General features: G+C 51.6%; 1 long non-coding RNA gene across 1 annotated transcript in view; it reads left to right on the forward strand.

Annotated features, from left to right (window-relative positions):
* Positions 1-18,195, forward strand: part of LOC146855037 (uncharacterized) — a 364,961-nt gene extending 346,766 nt beyond the window's left edge. Inside the window, exon 3 of the long non-coding RNA XR_014980779.1 lies at positions 17,949-18,195. This is a non-coding gene — a long non-coding RNA (uncharacterized LOC146855037). The remainder of the gene's footprint in view (positions 1-17,948) is intronic.
* The last annotated feature ends 223 nt before the right edge of the window (positions 18,196-18,418 follow it).

Here is an 18,418-nt window from a genome sequence, read left to right on the forward strand (position 1 = left end):
ATCTTGTGAAGACGAGTTATGGCTTTATATACGGATGGCGCGTTTTCTGGGATGAAAACACAGCAACTTGATCCGATGACCCTACAAGCTCCGCCCCTATCTGCTAGGATGACGTCAAGGACAAGACGATTTTGAAGAACAACAATCCGCATCGCAGACTGCTCCTCTGTTAAGTTGCCTAGGGCAGAGGTAGTTTCATTCACTACTGCTTCAAGGGTTCTGGTTAATCTACGTATCAGTTTACTGTTTGAGACAACACCTATGTAAGGAAAGAGACCTTTATTGAAGTCTGTATATTGTTCCCATGCTGTTTCGGTGTAGTCAACAATCGGGATATCTCTCTGGGGTCTATGGTGTACTAGATTGGTATTTCTATGATAATCAGGAGGGGCTAGGAAAACAGGTGGCAGAAGGAATGCAATGTAACAGGTGCCATCCCAATCTAGGGGTAGGCGTATATATGCGGTGTGACCACAGATGAAGTAGGAGTGACGGGAAGCTCTAAATGTAGACTTGCCTTTATCACTGAATTCGATCACAGTAGTACATTTACTATGACCCAGGTGTACTGAACCATTCTTTCTTACACAGAATTCACCTTTGACTGGTAATACGGACATAGCAGGCAAGACTAGTGTAGCTTCAGATTCAACATTCAGAATCATGAGGTTAAGTGTAAAATTACCTAATCCATATACTTCATTTTCTAGGTCAGTTCCTGTTCTTTTGGGAAGTCCCTCCTTGTTAGGATAACAGGCTTTAAGCAAAACTAAGTTCAGGTTTCCCCATACCCAGTTGCTCTGGTAAACTACAGTGTTTGAATCTAAAGAGTTAATCAAACTAAACCATGCTCCACAAGAACCATTGTGTGTAAACGGGTACGGAAAGAGAGGCAGAACTCCTTTGTACTTCTGATAGGGAGGGAGTCGGCCACATATCCAACAATTTGTAGCATTGCTGGTCTGATGGGAATGATGTAACATACTAATGAATGTGTAGTTGCGCAGCGCAAATCTATAGGACAACTCATGTGGAGGTAGTTCACTAAAAGAATGTTCGACAGTAACATTGTAAGCACGCTTGAAAATAGGATAGTACATGTGTAACAGTATACTTGCAGCAATAATAAAAAGACTTAGAAAAAACATAATCAACAATGTCACTATACAGTGACTATGAAGTGATTTACAGTATGCATGTTTCTTGAGCTGTTTCTGTCTATTTCTCTCTCTTATTCGGTCTAGAGGATACATGTCAAAGACTTAATTCAACCGATTCACCTTGGAGAGGACTTAAACAATCGAATTGTCTGACTTGCTAGACCTTAGTTTCAGTTTATAAGTTTGAGATTCGGTCTTTTCAACCAGGGGGAGTTTTGAATCAGTCTCTGGAAGGGGGCAGGGCTGAGAGTTCAGATCGGCTGGTAGTCCATGAAATTTCTTGATATGACTCGAGTGTAACCAACCCTTGCGACCCTCGACCTTCACTGCTGTCCTCGTCGTTAGAAGAACCAGCTTTGGTGGTAGCCAGCGAGGCTCCAACGGGCTCCTCCTGTCGAAGTTTCTGACGAAAACGAGATCCCCAGGAACCACTTCATGGGGCTTTACCTCGGTGTTGTCGGGAAAGGCTGCAGCTACCTGTGAACGGCAAGATTGTAGTGCAGACATCAAGGAAGCAAGGTAATCTGTCAGCATATTACAATCAACATCAGTTATTTTACGAGGTATAGGCGTCCCCCACATATTTGGTGGCCTACCGAAGACCACCTCGTACGGGGATAGCCCTGTGCGAGAATGTGCTACCATTCTCATGTAAAATAGTGCAACCGGTAAGGCTACTATCCAGTCGACACCTTTCTCTCTACAGATTTTAGAAAGTCGTATTTTCAGGGTCTGATTATGACGTTCCACGAGACCTGCTGCCTCGGGATGTCGGACACAGTGGAATTTCCATTGATAGCCTAACAAGAGTGAAATGTGTTTCATTAGCTCGGATGAGAACGGCTGGCCATTATCTGAGTACACGATACGGGGCAAACCATACCGTGGGAAGAATTCACGAACTAATTGTTTGGCAGTAGTCGGGGCAGTGTAATCTGAGACGGGATACGCCTCTGTCCAACGGGAAAGAGCGCATACAACTACGAGGACATATTTGAATCCTCGACATCGTTCCATCTGGATATAATCCATCTGGAGGACTTCAAAAGGGTGATCGGGAGGTTGAAATCCACCCTGCTCTACAGGTACACCTTTACCTGGATCGAACTGACAACAAATCATACAAGTTCGGACTTTCTGTTTGGCTGCAGCTCGTAAGTGTTTGTTGAACCAAATGTGTTGAATACTGTCTAACATAGCTTTTTCTCCTAGATGTGCTGGACTATGTATTGTGTTAATGATAACTTGAACCATTGAGTCGGGGAGAAACCATATAGATTTTCCCTTCGTCATCCATCCCTGATCTGTTTGGATCCCTCCTAATTCAGTCCATTTCTTTATTTCCTCTGGTGTAGCATGTGTCTGTATGTCAATTACATCAAGGGCGGGATCCTTAACTGTCATGCAGTGTGTCGGCGTCGGAACTATTGTCTTTGTCAAGTCAGTTGTATGAGTCTGATTCTGTGCTGTTTGCTTAGCTGTTCGGTCTGCTAGGTCGTTACCCTGGGAAATAATATCAGTGATTTTTGTATGGGCTTTACACTTCATGATAGATATTGAAGTAGGTAGATGTATTGCATCTAACAGAGCTTGAATGAGGGGACCATGTTGAATGTTGGCACCGTGAGAAGTCAAATAACCTCTCTCTCGCCAAAGGACTCCGAAGTCGTGTACAACTCCGAATGCATAACGTGAATCTGTGTATATGTTAACTTTTCTATTCTTGGCTTGAATACAGGCTTGTGTCAGAGCAATAAGCTCTGCTGCTTGAGCTGATAATGTGTCGATACAATTTGTTTCAATGACTTCGGTGTCTGTCGTGACTGCATAAGCGGCTACTAACTTTCCTGTACTTGTTTTCATACATGAACCATCTACATAAAGTGTCAGGTCGGGGTCTGGTAATGGGACATCTGTCAAGTCTTGTCTGGGTTTCGTCGTAATAGTAATGACTTCAATACAATCATGTGCCAGTGGGTCTGTTCCACTTAATGGCAAAAGTGTGGCAGGATTTAATGTACTACAACGTCTGATTTCTATGTGTGGCTGAAACAATGTGAGTTCGTAACCTGTCAGTCGTGCTATAGTCAAGTGTTGTGTTTGTGTCCGGTTCAAGAGAACCTCTACTGCATGTGGTACTTGTACTGTCAATTGATGTCCTAACACTATGGAATCGCTTTGTCTAATCGCTAGAGCTGTCGCTGCAACTGATTTCAGGCACGCAGGAAGAGCTTGAGCTACGGGATCTAACGTGCTAGAAAAGTAAGCACATGGCTTGTGTGATCCTGCTTGTTCCTGCGTGAGTACTGACAAGGCAGTACCTTCACGTTCTGTAACAAAGAGTGTAAAAGGCTTACTGTAACATGGTGTCGCTAAAACAGGTGCTTGGCATAAAGCTTTCTTTAAGTCTTCAAAAGCTTGTGTATGTTCTGGAGTCCAAAGGAGGACAGTCGATGTCGCTGCCTCCTGGGTTGTCAACTGAATGAGTGGTTTTGCTAAAAATGCATATTGGGGAATCCACTGCCTGCAGTACGAAGTGAGGCCTATGAAGGCCCGTACCTCCTTTTGTGTCTTGGGTGGTGGCATGTTTACAATTAACTGGATGCGGTCAGGTGTGAGCTGTCTCCCCCATTTGGACAGCAAGTGCCCTAGGTACACAACTTGCTGGGCACAAAATTGCAGCTTTGAAGGGGGCACCTTGTGCCCCTTGTCGGCTAGGAAATGTAAAACCGTCAGTGAAGCCTTTTCACATTCGGGTTCGCTTCGGGCGGTGATCAGCAGATCATCGACATACTGAAGCAGTGCAGTGTTAACAGGCATGTGGATACTGTCAAGTTGTCTTTTCAGTGCTTGGCTGTAGATGCTAGGACTTTCTGTAAATCCTTGAGGCGCGCGTGCGAATTTAAAACTTCGTCCATTTAAACTGAATCCGAACAAATATTGGCTTTCCGGATCTATTGGGACGCTGGAGAAGGCGTTCTTGAGGTCAATTACAGTAAAGAACGTTGCCTCTGAATCAATAGCTGTCAGTAATGAAGAGATATCTGGGACCACGGGATATTGTGGTACAATGCATTTATTCAATTCGCGCAGATCAATAACTAATCGATATACTGGGGGTGCTTTTGGATCAGTTCGTTTAAGAATCGGAATAATCGGAGAATTACATACATTGGAGTCGGTTTCTACAACCACTCCTTGTGCAATGAGCTCGTCAATGATTTGCAGTTAAGGCACTACAGCATCTGGCGGTAATTTGTATTGTCGCATTCGTGGTAGTACCACTCCTGTTTTGAGTGTGACTCGATATGGTGTAATGTGCATACAACCTAAATCAGTGGGGCCTTGTGCCCATAAATGTGCAGGTAGATTCTGTAACCTGTGATCCATGTCTCTAGACACGTAGTAACCTTTAAAGTCACGCAAAAATAGTTGTACTCCGTCCGGAAAACAACATATTATAGCTCCTAGAGCTTTCAATGTTTTTATACCTAACAAGTTTTCTGGGCAGGATTTCGTAAGCAATAGATCTGTAGTCCGTGTCAATGGACCGACTGTAAATGCAAGTGGTTGCGATACTTCGTTAATAGTAGGCTTTCCTGAAAAACCAAGGGAAATATTTTGTGAGCCTGAGAGGGGTGCCCCTGGGACTTCATCGTGACTTATAGTTGTTCTGCTTGCCCCTGTGTCGAGTAGAAACTTTCTGTCTTTCCCTAATACTTGACTCTGTACATAGGGACCCTCTTGATCTACAGGAACCTCAATAAGGGGTAAGCCAACTTCCCTCTCTAGGCTATTTCATGTATAACGTTGATACTCTGGATAGTCATTTTGTGCATACTGGTACATCTGCTGTGTCGTGTTCTGTGTTGCAGCAATAGGCTGTGGCTGTTGTTGTGGTACGGTCTGTTGTGCAGCTTGCATAGGCTGTATATTCTGAGGTACTTGTTGTTGGATCTGATCCTGTCTAGGCGGACGTGGTCTCTCCTTGGTTTTACCCGTGGAGATATTATGTTTTAGAACTGCACAATCGTTTATATAATGACCTGGCTGTTTACAATAGTTGCATGTCCCTTTAACGGGAACCGCTGAGTAACTGGACTGTGTCGCACCCTTTTTATGACCGTCAGCTGGAACTGACTGAGCGACAAGCATTTTCATTTTCGTGTCTTTCATACGTCTTTGTTCGTGTTCTTGTTCTTCTCTAATTCTATTCTGGTGATACTGTCACATTTGTAACATTTGTGAAGGAGTGTTAGCTTGCCAAGTGCTTTCAACTTTCAATACTCTGTTTTTAACCTGTGGTAGGGAATTCTCGACTAGTTTTGTTACAAAAAGATGTGGATATGACTCACTATTTGCTTTCAGGCCGCTATTAATACCAAAACATTTTTCAAATCGGGAATAAAAATCACTAGTGTCTTCATCGGGTTTCTGTTTACAAGCTGAGATTGCTCCCCAATCTTCCTTTTTCGTAGTTAATAAACGCGGCAATACTTGTACTAATAGTCCTGGCAATGCTTTTGTTTTGTCCCCAAGCCCTACGCCTGCAGTTCTGCTATTTTCTTCAGTTTCTAATGCGGTCCAATCAATCTTTTGGTCTCCCACCTCCCATTCTTTTTCCTTGAGTTTCTCATAAATACCGGCAGGCAATAATACTTTCAATATTTTCATAATGTCGGGATAGGTATAATCACCCATGAGTAACATGTCCTTTAGTTCACGGTGAAAACCTGCTGGATCTTTGTCATGGCTGGGCACTAATTTTTTCATTTCCAATAGTTCTATTTTGGTTATGGGCGTGTACACAAACACGCGTCTAAACGTATTGTCATCATTCCTGACTGGGTGTACTTCGCGTAAGGGATTCTGTCTGTCTATGTAATACGTTTTTCTCTCCATGGAAGGAGCTGGATCATGTTCTGGGCACAAAAAGGCACTATATCTATGTCTGTATTCTAGAATTACTTTAATTAGATCGGTACCTAGACCTCTCCATTTATTCATGAGTAGTTCTATCAATATATCAGGTAGGGGACCAGGATCGGAGTGTTGGCCTTTATATAATATAAGGAGATGTTGTATCATGTATATACTAGCTAAACGCTGTTCGTCTGGGGCGAGATTCAGAAACGTGTGTGCTAGCGCATCATCACTATATTTTTCAGGGCTGTCAGCCCATTGTACTGCTGACCTGGCTAATTCTTGTTCATCCATAGAATCGAGCATATGGTACCCCCTTCGTTCTCGAAGTAATTTATCAGTAGCCTGGAATAAGTGTTCAGGGGTCCTTGGATTTGAGATAACTGTTTGAAAAATTCTGTTACATTCTGGATGTATCGGACGTATTGTTTTATTAAAAGATCTTCCTTTTCCTACATAAGCTATCATTTGTTTAGCTGGTAATTCAATTTGTCCTGTGTTCATTTCTGACTGTTCCTCCTCCTCTTCCTCTGATTCAGTTTTATCTGCTTCTACTCTGCTTTCATGTATTCGTTCTACTTCTTTTCTGATCCTTCGGCACATGGCTTCTATACACTTCTGTTTATCATGTCTCCCGTCTGTTATATTCTGACCCCATTTGGTAAGTGCTTGCATTTCCTCCGAATCTACCTCAGGCCTATCTCTATTTCTGATCAAGCAGTTTATGAAAAAACGTAACAATAATTTTTGTATGTCTACTTTCTGGTATTCCATGGCTTCGGCAATACTTTCAGGACCTTGCCCTGTTTGGATAAAACGATATATTTTGTCTAGACGTTCAACCATTCCTGGTAACGTCATTAAATATTGTGTAGCTCGTCGCAAATGTACTGAAGACAGCAACATTCTGTCGTCTTTTCCTGGCACTGGATCATATCTACAATCGGAAAGAGGCTCATTTAATATATTGTCTGATATTCTTTGGGGTGTACGTTGGTATGCTAAATCCCTATAAGTCAATCTAGTTGTTGGCGGTGGCGTGGAAAAAACCTCCTGTCGCACCTCCTGAGGTGCCAAGTCCAAAAGGATTTGTTGGGTGTAGGGTAGAGAGTGTGGGTGCAGGAAGGACTGTAGAAACAGATGGAATGGTTAGAACTTGAGTAGGAGTTTGTTGCTGCGGAGGTGGGTGCAGCTGATTTTGGGGTTGAGCGTCGTTAACGGGTGGTGTGCGTGGCTGCGCACCATTAGCATATTCGGGGGCTGCATCGTCTAAATAGGAAGAAAGGAAAATGTCTTTTGCGGTTTTGGGATGTACTTTAATCGGGAGTAACGGAGGTGGCAGATCTTTTGGTACCTCCAAGGTGGCCTTAGGCAAACCCTCGGCCAGAAGAGGATACATACCATTCATAAGAGTGTTTCGTTGTCTGTCTACTTGTTCTGAGTTTACTCGGGTACCTTCGTCAATTAATATGTTTTCTCGGGCTTTTTCTGAATCTTCCCTACTTTTCTCTTCCTTTCTGAGCGCTTTCTCTGTGCGCCTATGCGATTCTTTACGCCATAGTTCAATGGCATCCTTCTGTGACTGTCTGGCTTTCTTTTTCCATAACGCTTCTTCTATTCTCATGATGCAATCTGCATCCCATGTTCCGGCAGCGGGCCATCTCTGACTCTCTGCTAAATCCTTGGTGTAGTCCACCCATAGATCAAGATATAATACGGCATCTAGGCCATGTTTATGGTACATAAAGTACCCTGGAGTGTCCCTAGGTGGAATGGGAACAGCTTCCTCGAGTATCCCTTTTCTAGTTTTTATCTGTATTAATTTTGAAAATAACGGCATCTTGAACCTTGCTACTTAATTCTTACTCGGTCTTGAACACAATAATTACAATAAACACAATAATGAAGATCGAACAATCACTCATACCACGACATTTAAAACATATCAAAACATTTTAGAACGAACAATAATAATTAGAAATAAAACTAGTTAACTGCATAATACTAAATATACTGTATGTACTGCTAAACAGCACAGATACACTGCTAACACAGTGCAGACCAGGTCTGTGTACCCAGACCCGTCTTGACCGGCACAAACTAATGTGCACGTCTAGATGCGTCCTCAGCAACGGTACTCACCGGGAAGCACGGAACGGAAGGCCTCGGAAGTCTGGACTGGACTAGACCAAACTGGACTGGACTCGACTCGTGACTTAGATACTTCGGAACTTCGGAATCTGGTGGGCCTCTGTATACCTCGGATCTTGCTCTCTCAGCTAGGCTCTGGTCGGGATTCTCCGCACTCCTCACCGCCTCGTCTGGGTGTTGATCGCAGCCTCAGTCGCCCCCGTTGGCCTGAGGGAAATACAGGAAATCCTGCGGGTACGCGTAATTGTCCGTCCGGCTGTGGCAGGAGACCGGGTCTGCAACGCACCTCCGGCGCGTGGGGTGTGAGAGGAGTCCCTGTTCGGGCGCCAATTATGTGGTAAATTTAAATTACCTAGACTTAATTTATGCGGTAAAATACAATACGAATAACTCAGTAAAAATAAGAGGCAGAATCCGTGGTATTCGAGGGTATAATAGGGAATTTATTCCTTACAAAGGAATGATGGTTCGAACCAGGCAATCGAGTTCCGTCACCACGAAGGTTCAGGAAGGGATCAGCAATACATTATTGACAGGTTATGGCATATATAGTAATGCATTACAGTAAAGACAGATGCAGGAGGCGTAACAGCTGATAAGAATACACATACGTAATAGAAAAGGCGTTACAATAGGCGTGCATAGAGGCGTATACTAAAAACGTCATTATGATGGTGACACAAATGGGTGGATCCATAAGAGAATCCTGCAAAGTCAGCAAAAAAATACATGGCAGAGATGCGCGCGCAGCCGCATGACGTATGATTGACGTGTAACTAGAGGGTGAAGGGAACTTGACATTTAGCCCTACATGAGGAGACAGAAGTCTGGGGTGTCAGGACAACCTAGTCCTGAATCATATCTAATATCTTGTGTTTAAAGAACTATATTATCTGGAAGGAAAGGTCTTCTCGGACAGATCCTATTCTATACTGACTGCTAGTGCGTGTACAAGCGTCTAAGTGTCTACATGAGATGCGAGGGGGCATGGGCCTACCATGGTAACGAGAGTCATGAATTACTTGCACGGAGACAGTAAGGCCGGGCCCTTTGCTCTGCAGCTGGAGGGATGTTTACCTAAGCTACTTAGACAGGAATGCATTTCTTGAGGAGCGGAACAGATAACTTGAAGGCTGAATACAGTTTTGGCAGGCAACAGGCCAGGCTAGGCACCGTTAGCCGCGCAGGAAGTAAGACAAAGTTCATGGATACAGATGCAGGTCCAGGCTGGAGCATTCAGAGGCAGAAGCAGGAAAAAGCTTGATGGCAGGATTCAGGGCCTACCTTGCCAGAGCTGGAAGACGTGAAAAGTATACCATATAAAGACGGTGGCAAGGCATACTTAGGAACGGAATATCTGGCCCATTCATGGCAGATATGAAAGAGTACATATTAACGTTGGACACAATTGTATTTGCGTCTTCATAGCTTGAAGTGGAGGGAACATACATGTACTTGTAGCATGTACATGGAGCCGTTGGGGTCTAGATAGGGGACACAATTGACCATAAAAATTCATATTTCCTCAGTTCCCCGCCCCGGCCTTCACGGGCCACCCTTCTGAATTGCACCGAGGTCCTTCATCCTGAGCTGCACGAGGTCGCATACCCCTCGTGGCTCCGCCATCTTGTTGGCACCCACGTGACTCTGTGCACCAGCCAGCGCGACCCCGCTCAACCCGGCCTCGACCCCAGCGAAGCCCCAACATCGAGGCACCACGAACAGGCCAGGGGGTGCCGCAGGAACCATTCATCGCCCCCGGCGGAGGACAGTATCGATGGGACCCCCAACTGTCCTCCCCTCTCGAGGTGTGATCGCCCTGCAACTCCCTTGGGCCTGGCGCCTCTCCTGCTGGGCGTCTGGCCACCTCCACCCGGCCTCTCCGCCCCCACCGGGCGCCTGGGTCCGGACATCAAAGGGCTCCAGACCTATATCTGGGGCAACCCCGCCACAGATCGACAGTTGTATCCCGGAGTCGAGAGCCCTGCTGATTGAATCGCGGCTGACCCTACGGAGAAGAACTCTTGTCGGAACCATCACGAGCCCTGCTGACTGCGTCGCGGCTCCTTCTTGTGAACACTTTGAAGCCACCTGGAACATCGGAGCCCTGCTGACGCTGTCGCGGCCCAACCTCGCTGAAACCTCCCTCGGAGCCCTGCTGACGACGTCGCGGCTCGAGCTGAGCAGAAACCATCTTGAGAGCCCTGCTGATTGGATCGCGGCTCTCCACGAACTGTACGCCAGAGCCCTGCTGACGCCGTCGCGGCTCGACCCCTCCGAGATCCGGAGGTCCTCCAGCTTGAGGATAAGAACTGGGCCCCAGGTACCCTCGTACCGCACTCCTGCCAAAGACTGTCCCGCTACCCCTACCCTTCCAAAGAGACGCTGAGACTTTTGGTGGATCCCGCGATCCCTTCGTGTAAATATGGACCTCGTAACCTTTTTATTGCTGATAAAGAATTGCTTGTCTTGAGACAACCTCCTTGAGTCCGGTGTGGTGGTGTTACTGTGCTAGTACGTGATAGGAGAAGGATCTCTCAGGAGACTTCTCGGCAGCGCTCGGCTACTTCGTACAGTGTGAGGGCCCCCCGTGGTGGTCTCGCCGACTCCTCGGAGTCCGCCTTCCAACATTTGGTGGCCAGCGACGGGATCCGAGCCGAACGCAGTACGTACCAGCCAGTATCCACTAGCTACCCATCCAAACGTATAGTAATCATGAGCAGCCAGGAAAACAACGCGACAATGGAGTTCCAGCCCGAACGGCTGGAAGAATATACGCACAAAGATTTAAAACAGTTCTGCAAAGACAAAGGCATTGCAACCACCGGCCTAGGTACCAAAGAGGACATGCAGAAAGCTCTGAGGACATGGCTGGAGGCCGGGGCAGGCCCCTCCCAGGAAGAAGGTCCCTTGCCCCTGACTGAGACCACATCAACCGCACTGACTCCGGCAACCAGAGGAAGAAAGAGCCTAGAAACCGGACTCTCCGAAGAAGAAATACGAGAGCGGGAGAAGGTCCGGAACCACGAGCTAGAGCTCGCACGACTGCGGCTGGACGGCGAACTCCAGCTGGCGGAAAAGAAACTGGCCCTAGAGCAGCTACGGCTTCAAGAGGAGATAGAGGAGAAGAGGCGACACCGGGAGTTGGAGGAAAAGAAACTGACCCTTGAGCACGAGCGCAGTCTCAAGGAGCTCGAAATCAAGGCCAAGAACGGAGGGACCAACGCCCCCAGTACTAGAGACACTCTACCGCCTGCCGAGACCAAGGTACATATCCCGAAAGAGGTCGTCAAGGAGTACTACAAGAATGACGACATCCAACAATGGTTCAAGGCCTACGAGGTGGCCATGACCTCTCATCGGCTGCCCCGAAAAGACTGGGGCGCGGGCCTGTGGGGGCGGTTCCTGAGTGAGGGTCGAGACACACTGCTCCAGCTGCCGGAGGAGGTGATGACCTCCTACGATCACATGAAGGAGGCTCTGCTCACCCGCTACGGGCTAACCGCAGAAATGTACCGCCAGCGGTTCAGAGACTGCAAGAAAATCCCAGGCACCACCTGGGTGGAATATGTGGACTTTTTCAGTCGGGCCCTAGAAGGGTGGATCAGAGGTAGCAAAGTAACCACCTACGGGCAGCTGGTCGACCTCATCGTGTGGGAACATCTCTCCAACAGTTGCTTCGTGGAACTGAGACAGCACCTCCTCGACAGCAAAATGACCGACCCGCGAAAACTCGCCGTCGAGGCCGATCGATGGGTCAACTCCCGGGTCCCCCGGAACTCAATGGGGGAGTACCAGAGGAACCCCACCGGACCCCCCCGCCAACGTGGTGGAGGGGGAGGGCCGAACAGGAACCGAGACCCTCCTGCCGGGGCCCCCAGGAGCCCCCCTCGAGGGCCACCGCAGCAACAACTCTCCCCGAGCCTAGCCCGAAGGGGGGCGCCCCCGGCCAGACCCGGACCACGGCCACCAGTAACGTGCTACGGATGCCAACAAACCGGACACTATGCCAGCGATCCGGTCTGCCCCCTGAACCGAAGAAACGGGGCCGGCGGGCCCCCGCCCCGACAGCTGGTGGCTGCCGCCCTGGGAGAAGGAGAAGAGGAAGAGGAGACCCTCGACCGAGGGACCACTGAATGGGAGCCGGCAGCCATGTCCCTGGTCTGCCTGGGTAGCCGAGAAATGGTACCCTGCACCCCCATCCCAAGCAACACCCAGAAGTACCGGCAGCAGGTCACGGTCAATGGACAACGGGCCGAAGCCCTTCGTGACACCGGCGCCAGTGTCACCGCTGTCCGCTGCCACCTGGTGACCCCCGAACAGATCCTACCGAATGTGCTGTGTCCCGTCCGGACGGCCGACAACAGCGAAAGCCTGTGCCAGATGGCCCTGGTCCCCTTCGAGTGGGGAGGGGTGACGGGCCTGCTGAAGGTGATGGTACGCGACGACGCCCCCGTCAACTGCCTCCTGGGGAACGACTTGGAGAGTTCCCCCTGGGCTCAAGTGGAGCGATGAGAGCACCTCCGAATGCTGGGACTATCTGACTGGGCCTGTGCCATCAGCCGGTCCATGACCGCCCGGGCCCCCCGCTCATCCTCGGCCTCTGGGGCCGCCCAGCCCAAGGGGCTCGCACCACCTCCCGCCAGCAGCGAGGGGGAGGCGGACACCGACCCTGGACCTAGTGAATCCTCCCCCGAAGAGATGGCTTCCCGTGCGCCCTACCAGAGCTGACACAATGGCGACACGAAGGGGGCCCCACCCGGGAGCAGTTCCAACAAGAGCAGCAGTCCTGCCACACTCTCGAAGGGGTCCGCCAACAAGCGTCCGCCCAAACCAACGGGGACCAGACCGGCACCCACTGGGTCTACTGGGCCGAGGGCCTGCTATACAGTGAGCAGAAAGTGGCAGAACTCGGGGCCAGCCGAGTGTTGGTGGTCCCCCTCCGCTTCCGGGAGTTCCTGCTCAACCTGGCACATGATGTGCCCCTCGCCGGACACTTGGGGCAAGACAAAACGTACAGCCGTCTGGTGACCCACTTCTACTGGCCCCGGATGCGGAGAGACGTGGACAACCACTGCCGGTCCTGCCAGACCTGCCAAGCCAGCGGGAAGACGGGGGGTCGGGTCAAGGCCCCCCTCCAACCCTTTCCAGCCGTCAGCACCCCGTTCGAACGGGTCGAAATCGATATCGTGGGGCCCCTGGACCCCCAGACCGCCCTGGGCCACCGCTTCATCCTCGTCCTCGTGGACCACGCCACCAGGTACCCGGAGGCGGTCCCGCTAAGAACTATAACGGCCCCCGTGGTAGGCCGGGCCTTAATGGGGATCTTCTCCCGAGTGGGATTCCCCGCGAAGTGGTGAGCGACAGAGGCACGAACTTTATTTCCAGATACATGCGGTCCCTGTGGCAGCAGTGCGGGGTCACATACAAGTTCACGACCCCCTATCACCCTCAGGGGAACGGACTGGTTGAGCGGTTCAACAGAACATTAAAGGGAATGATCCAGGGCCTAGAAGAGCCCCTCAGGCGGAGATGGGATGTCCTGCTGCCGTGCCTCCTGTTTGCCTATCGGGAGGTCCCGCAGAAGTCCCTGGGGTTCAGCCCGTTTGAACTATTGTACGGACACCCGGTCCGCGGACCGCTCAGCCTGGTCAAAGAGAGCTGGGAGACGAAGCCCCAAGGCGCCCCTCCTGACGTCTACCGATACCTCTTGACCCTCCGAAACCAGACCCGCAAGTTCCGAGCCATGGCCGAAGCCAACCTCGAGGCCAGCCAGGAGGACATGAAGCGGTGGTACGATCGGAACTCCTCTACCATAGAATTCGAGCCAGGTCAGAAGGTATGGGTCATGGCCCCGGTTGAACCCGGCGCCCTCCAGGACAAGTGGACCGGGCCCTTCAAGGTAGTGGAGAAGAAAAGTCCCGTCACCTACCTGGTCGACCTGGAGTCCCCCCGGAACCCCCTCCGGGTCCTACATGCTAACAGGCTAAAACCCCACTTTGCCCGGACCGAACTGAGCCTGCTACTGGCGACCGACGAGGGGGGCGAGGACGACTCCAAGCCCCTGCCCGACCTCTTGCAGTCCAACGTCCATGATGGAACAATCGAGGGTGTCCAACTCGCCTCTTCCCTGACTCCGGAACAGCGCAACGACTGCCAGCAACTGCTGCAGGACTACGCAGCCCTCTTCTCCCTAACCCCGGGGGTGACCCACTGGTACGTCCACGACGTCGACACCGGGGAGAGCCCCCCGTGCGACACAGAGCCTACCGGGTACCCGACCGAGTGCGGGCATGCATCCAGGCCGAAGTAACGAAGATGCTGGCCCTGGGGGTCATCGAACCCTCCGACAGCCCGTGGGCCAGCCCTGTCGTCCTGGTGCCAAAGGCCGCAGCTCCCGGCCACCCCCCGGAGTTGCGATTCTGCGTGGACTACCGAGCCCTGAATGCAGTGACCAAGACGGACGCCCACCCTATACTCAGGGCCGACGAACTCATCGACCGCTTAGGGGCCGCTCGCTACTTGAGCACGCTGGACCTCACCGCCGGGTACTGGCAGATCCAGCTCACCCCCGGCGCCCAAGAAAGATCCGCCTTTTCGACCCCGGATGGGCATTACCACTTTCGGGTGATGCCCTTCGGAATGAAGAACGCCCCGGCCACTTTTCAAAGACTGGTGAACAAGGTTTTGGCCGGGCTTGAGGCCTTCAGCGCGGCCTACCTAGATGACATTGCCGTGTACAGCAACCACTGGGCAGAGCACCTCATTCACATTAAAGCCGTCCTGGCCGCCCTCCAGCGGGCCGGGCTCACAATCAAGGCCAGCAAATGCCAGATCGGCCACGGATCCGTGACCTACCTGGGCCATCAAGTGGGGAGCGGGCAGGTGGCCCCTCTCCAACCGAAGATAGATGCCATCCAGGCCTGGGAACCCCCCACTACCCAGACCGCTGTCCGGGCCTTCCTGGGTCTCACCGGATACTACCGGCGGTTTATCCGGGACTATGGGAGCATTGTTGGCCCCCTCACAGAGCTAACGTCCAAAAAGCAGCCCAAGAAGGTGCACTGGACACCCCGCTGCCAAGCAGCCTTCGACACCCTAAAGACCGCAATGTGTACTGCCCCGGTGCTACAGGCCCCTGACTACAATAAGGAGTTCGTGGTGCAGACGGACGCCTCCGAGTATGGGATCGGGGCCGTCCTGTCCCAGGCCGATGAAAAGGGGCTCGACCGACCAGTGGCCTTCATCAGCCGACGGCTACTGCCCCGGGAGCAACGATGGAGCACCATCGAGCGTGAGGCCTTCGCTGTGGTGTGGGCCCTTAAGAAACTCCGGCCCTACCTCTTCGGTACCCACTTCCGGGTCCAGACCGACCACCGGCCCCTGCGGTGGTTAATGCAAATGCGGGGCGAGAACCCCAAGCTGCTGCGGTGGTCCATCTCGCTACAAGGGATGGACTTTGACGTTGAACACCGGCCCGGCAATGACCACGCCAACGCCGACGGCCTGTCCCGCTTCTTCCGCCTTGACGAGGAGAATCCCCAAGGAGATGGGTGACTCTCCATGCCTTCGGCTGGGGGGGACGCCTGTTGGACCCGGCCTCGTGGCATGGTCCTTACCCCCGTGGATTGTGCCCGTTCCCCGCCCCGGCCTTCACGGGCCACCCTTCTGAACTGCACCGAGGCCCTTCATCCTGAGCTGCACGAGGTCGCATACCCCTCGTGGCTCCGCCATCTTGTTGGCACCCACGTGACTCTGTGCACCAGCCAGCGCGACCCCGCTCAACCCGGCCTCGACCCCAGCGAAGCCCCGACATCGAGGCACCACGAACTGGCCAGGGGGTGCCGCAGGAACCATTCATCGCCCCCGGCGGAGGACAGTATCGATGGGACCCCCAACTGTCCTCCCCTCTCGAGGTGTGATCGCTCTGCAACTCCCTTGGGCCTGGCGCCTCTCCTGCTGGGCGTCTGGCCACCTCCACCCGGCCTCTCCGCCCCCACTGGGCGCCTGGGTCCGGACATCAAAGGGCTCCAGACCTATATCTGGGGCAACCCCGCCACAGATCGGCAGTTGTATCCCGGAGTCGAGAGCCCTGCTGATTGAATCGCGGCTGACCCTACAGAGAAGAACTCTTGTCGGAACCATCACGAGCCCTGCTGACTGCGTCGCGGCTCCTTCTTGTGAACACTTTGAAGCCACCTGGAACATCGGAGCCCTGCCGACGCTGTCGCGGCCCAACCTCGCTGAAACCTCCCTCGGAGCCCTGCTGACGACGTCGCGGCTCGAGCTGAGCAGAAACCATCTTGAGAGCCCTGCTGATTGGATCGCGGCTCTCCACGAACTGTACGCCAGAGCCCTGCTGACGCCGTCGCGGCTCGACCCCTCCGAGATCCGGAGGTCCTCCAGCTTGAGGATAAGAACTGGGCCCCAGGTACCCTCGTACCGCACTCCTGCCAAAGACTGTCCCGCTACCCCTACCCTTCCAAAGAGACGCTGAGACTTTTGGTGGATCCCGCGATCCCTTCGTGTAAATATTGACCTCGTAACCTTTTTATTGCTGATAAAGAATTGCTTGTCTTGAGACAACCTCCTTGAGTCCGGTGTGGTGGTGTTACTGTGCTAGTACGTGATAGGAGAAGGATCTCTCAGGAGACTTCTCGGCAGCGCTCGGCTACTTCGTACAGTGTGAGGCCCCCCCGTGGTGGTCTCGCCGACTCCTCGGGGTCCGCCTTTTAACAACTGCCTTACTGCCTGCATGTTGAATGTTGTGCCCTCTGACATGATGTGCTTGAGCATGAGATGTGCATAGTGCAGGGATGGTGGCTTGTGTTCCAGTCATATCCATCCAGGGCCATGGAGTAGTGTGGCCACTACAGTCCCCTGGGGCACCTTTTCCCAGGTATCATGTGTGTCATCAGACAATGTGGACATTCTCTGAGTCTTCAGCATGGTTTGGGCCCTGTGGCATAGTACCATGGCCTCATTTGTATTCACGTACACTGTGCTACATGTGTCCACTGTACAGGGTGACCTAAATTAGCTGGTGCATACTCACAGGGGCCAGTGCCTGTGTGTCTTGGTACAACTATCTGATGATGGTTGTTTGTCAGTGATATATGTGTACAGGCGCACCAGGGGTAGTTTGTGTGCGATCAGGATTAATTGCAGGCCATGTGTTTTCATCCCAGACTAAGAGGTGTAAGTACTTCCTCTGTCTCAATCACATTGTCTCAGGTGGGGGGGGGGTTGGTGCGGCCAAGGCCTACATGTCCAAACCTGAAGTCTCCTTGCTCGGTCTGGCCAGTGTGTAATGTTTGTGTGGCCAAACACTCAAGGTGCAGTGCCCCAGTCATGTTGGCCATGTTTTTCAGTATTACCTTTGCAGCATGTCCCAAGAGTTGCTAGACATGGTTCCTGCTCATCCCTTTCTTGGCTACGCTGTGTGTCTCTGATGCTGTGCTAGATTGTCCCCAGAGCCTGGCTCCTCTGTACAATTTGATATCAAGTTATTTGCTATTGTGTCATGCTCTCCATATTTTAACAGTGGCATGGGGGTCAACAAACTGTGTGTTGCAGGGACTACATAGGTACCATGTATTGTAGATGTTACTCTTGTAGCTTTTCAGGCTATGCACTGTGAGCTATGTAGAGTTGACTCATGTGACATATGTATACAGGTGTCTGATTTCTCCTGTCTCTTCACCTTGCCCACAGCATCGTCGGGGGACTACGAGGGAGACACTGGCATGGACCGTGAGGAGGGAGCGAGCACCAGTGCCAGCAGTGCAGAGTTGTGTGGCACATCGAGTGGCACGGAGGCCGACGGGAGTGCAGCGGAGGACCTGTCCAGTCAAACCACCACCGACTATGACGCAGACGGGTCCAAGGCTGAGCACTCAGAGGGGGCGGAGGCTGCTCCCACAGCTGACACCAGCACTCCATCACTACCTGCCCCCTCCATTCCGATCACCGGCCTCCCACTTGCTCGTCTCCCTTCCCGCCATGCTCGGTCACCACGTGTCTCCTTCTTGCCAGGCACCGCACCCCCTGCCCCTGTCTCCACTGCTGCCACCAATGCCGAGTCTGTGGACATCCTGCGGCAGTTGCAGGTTGGTCAGACTGCGAGGCTTAATGTCCTCCATGGCCACAGCCAAGTGCTCAACCAGATGGAGGCATACATGGAG

Source organism: Triturus cristatus, chromosome 4_1, assembly GCF_964204655.1.
Source record: "Triturus cristatus chromosome 4_1, aTriCri1.1, whole genome shotgun sequence".
Lineage (NCBI taxonomy): Eukaryota > Metazoa > Chordata > Amphibia > Caudata > Salamandridae > Triturus > Triturus cristatus.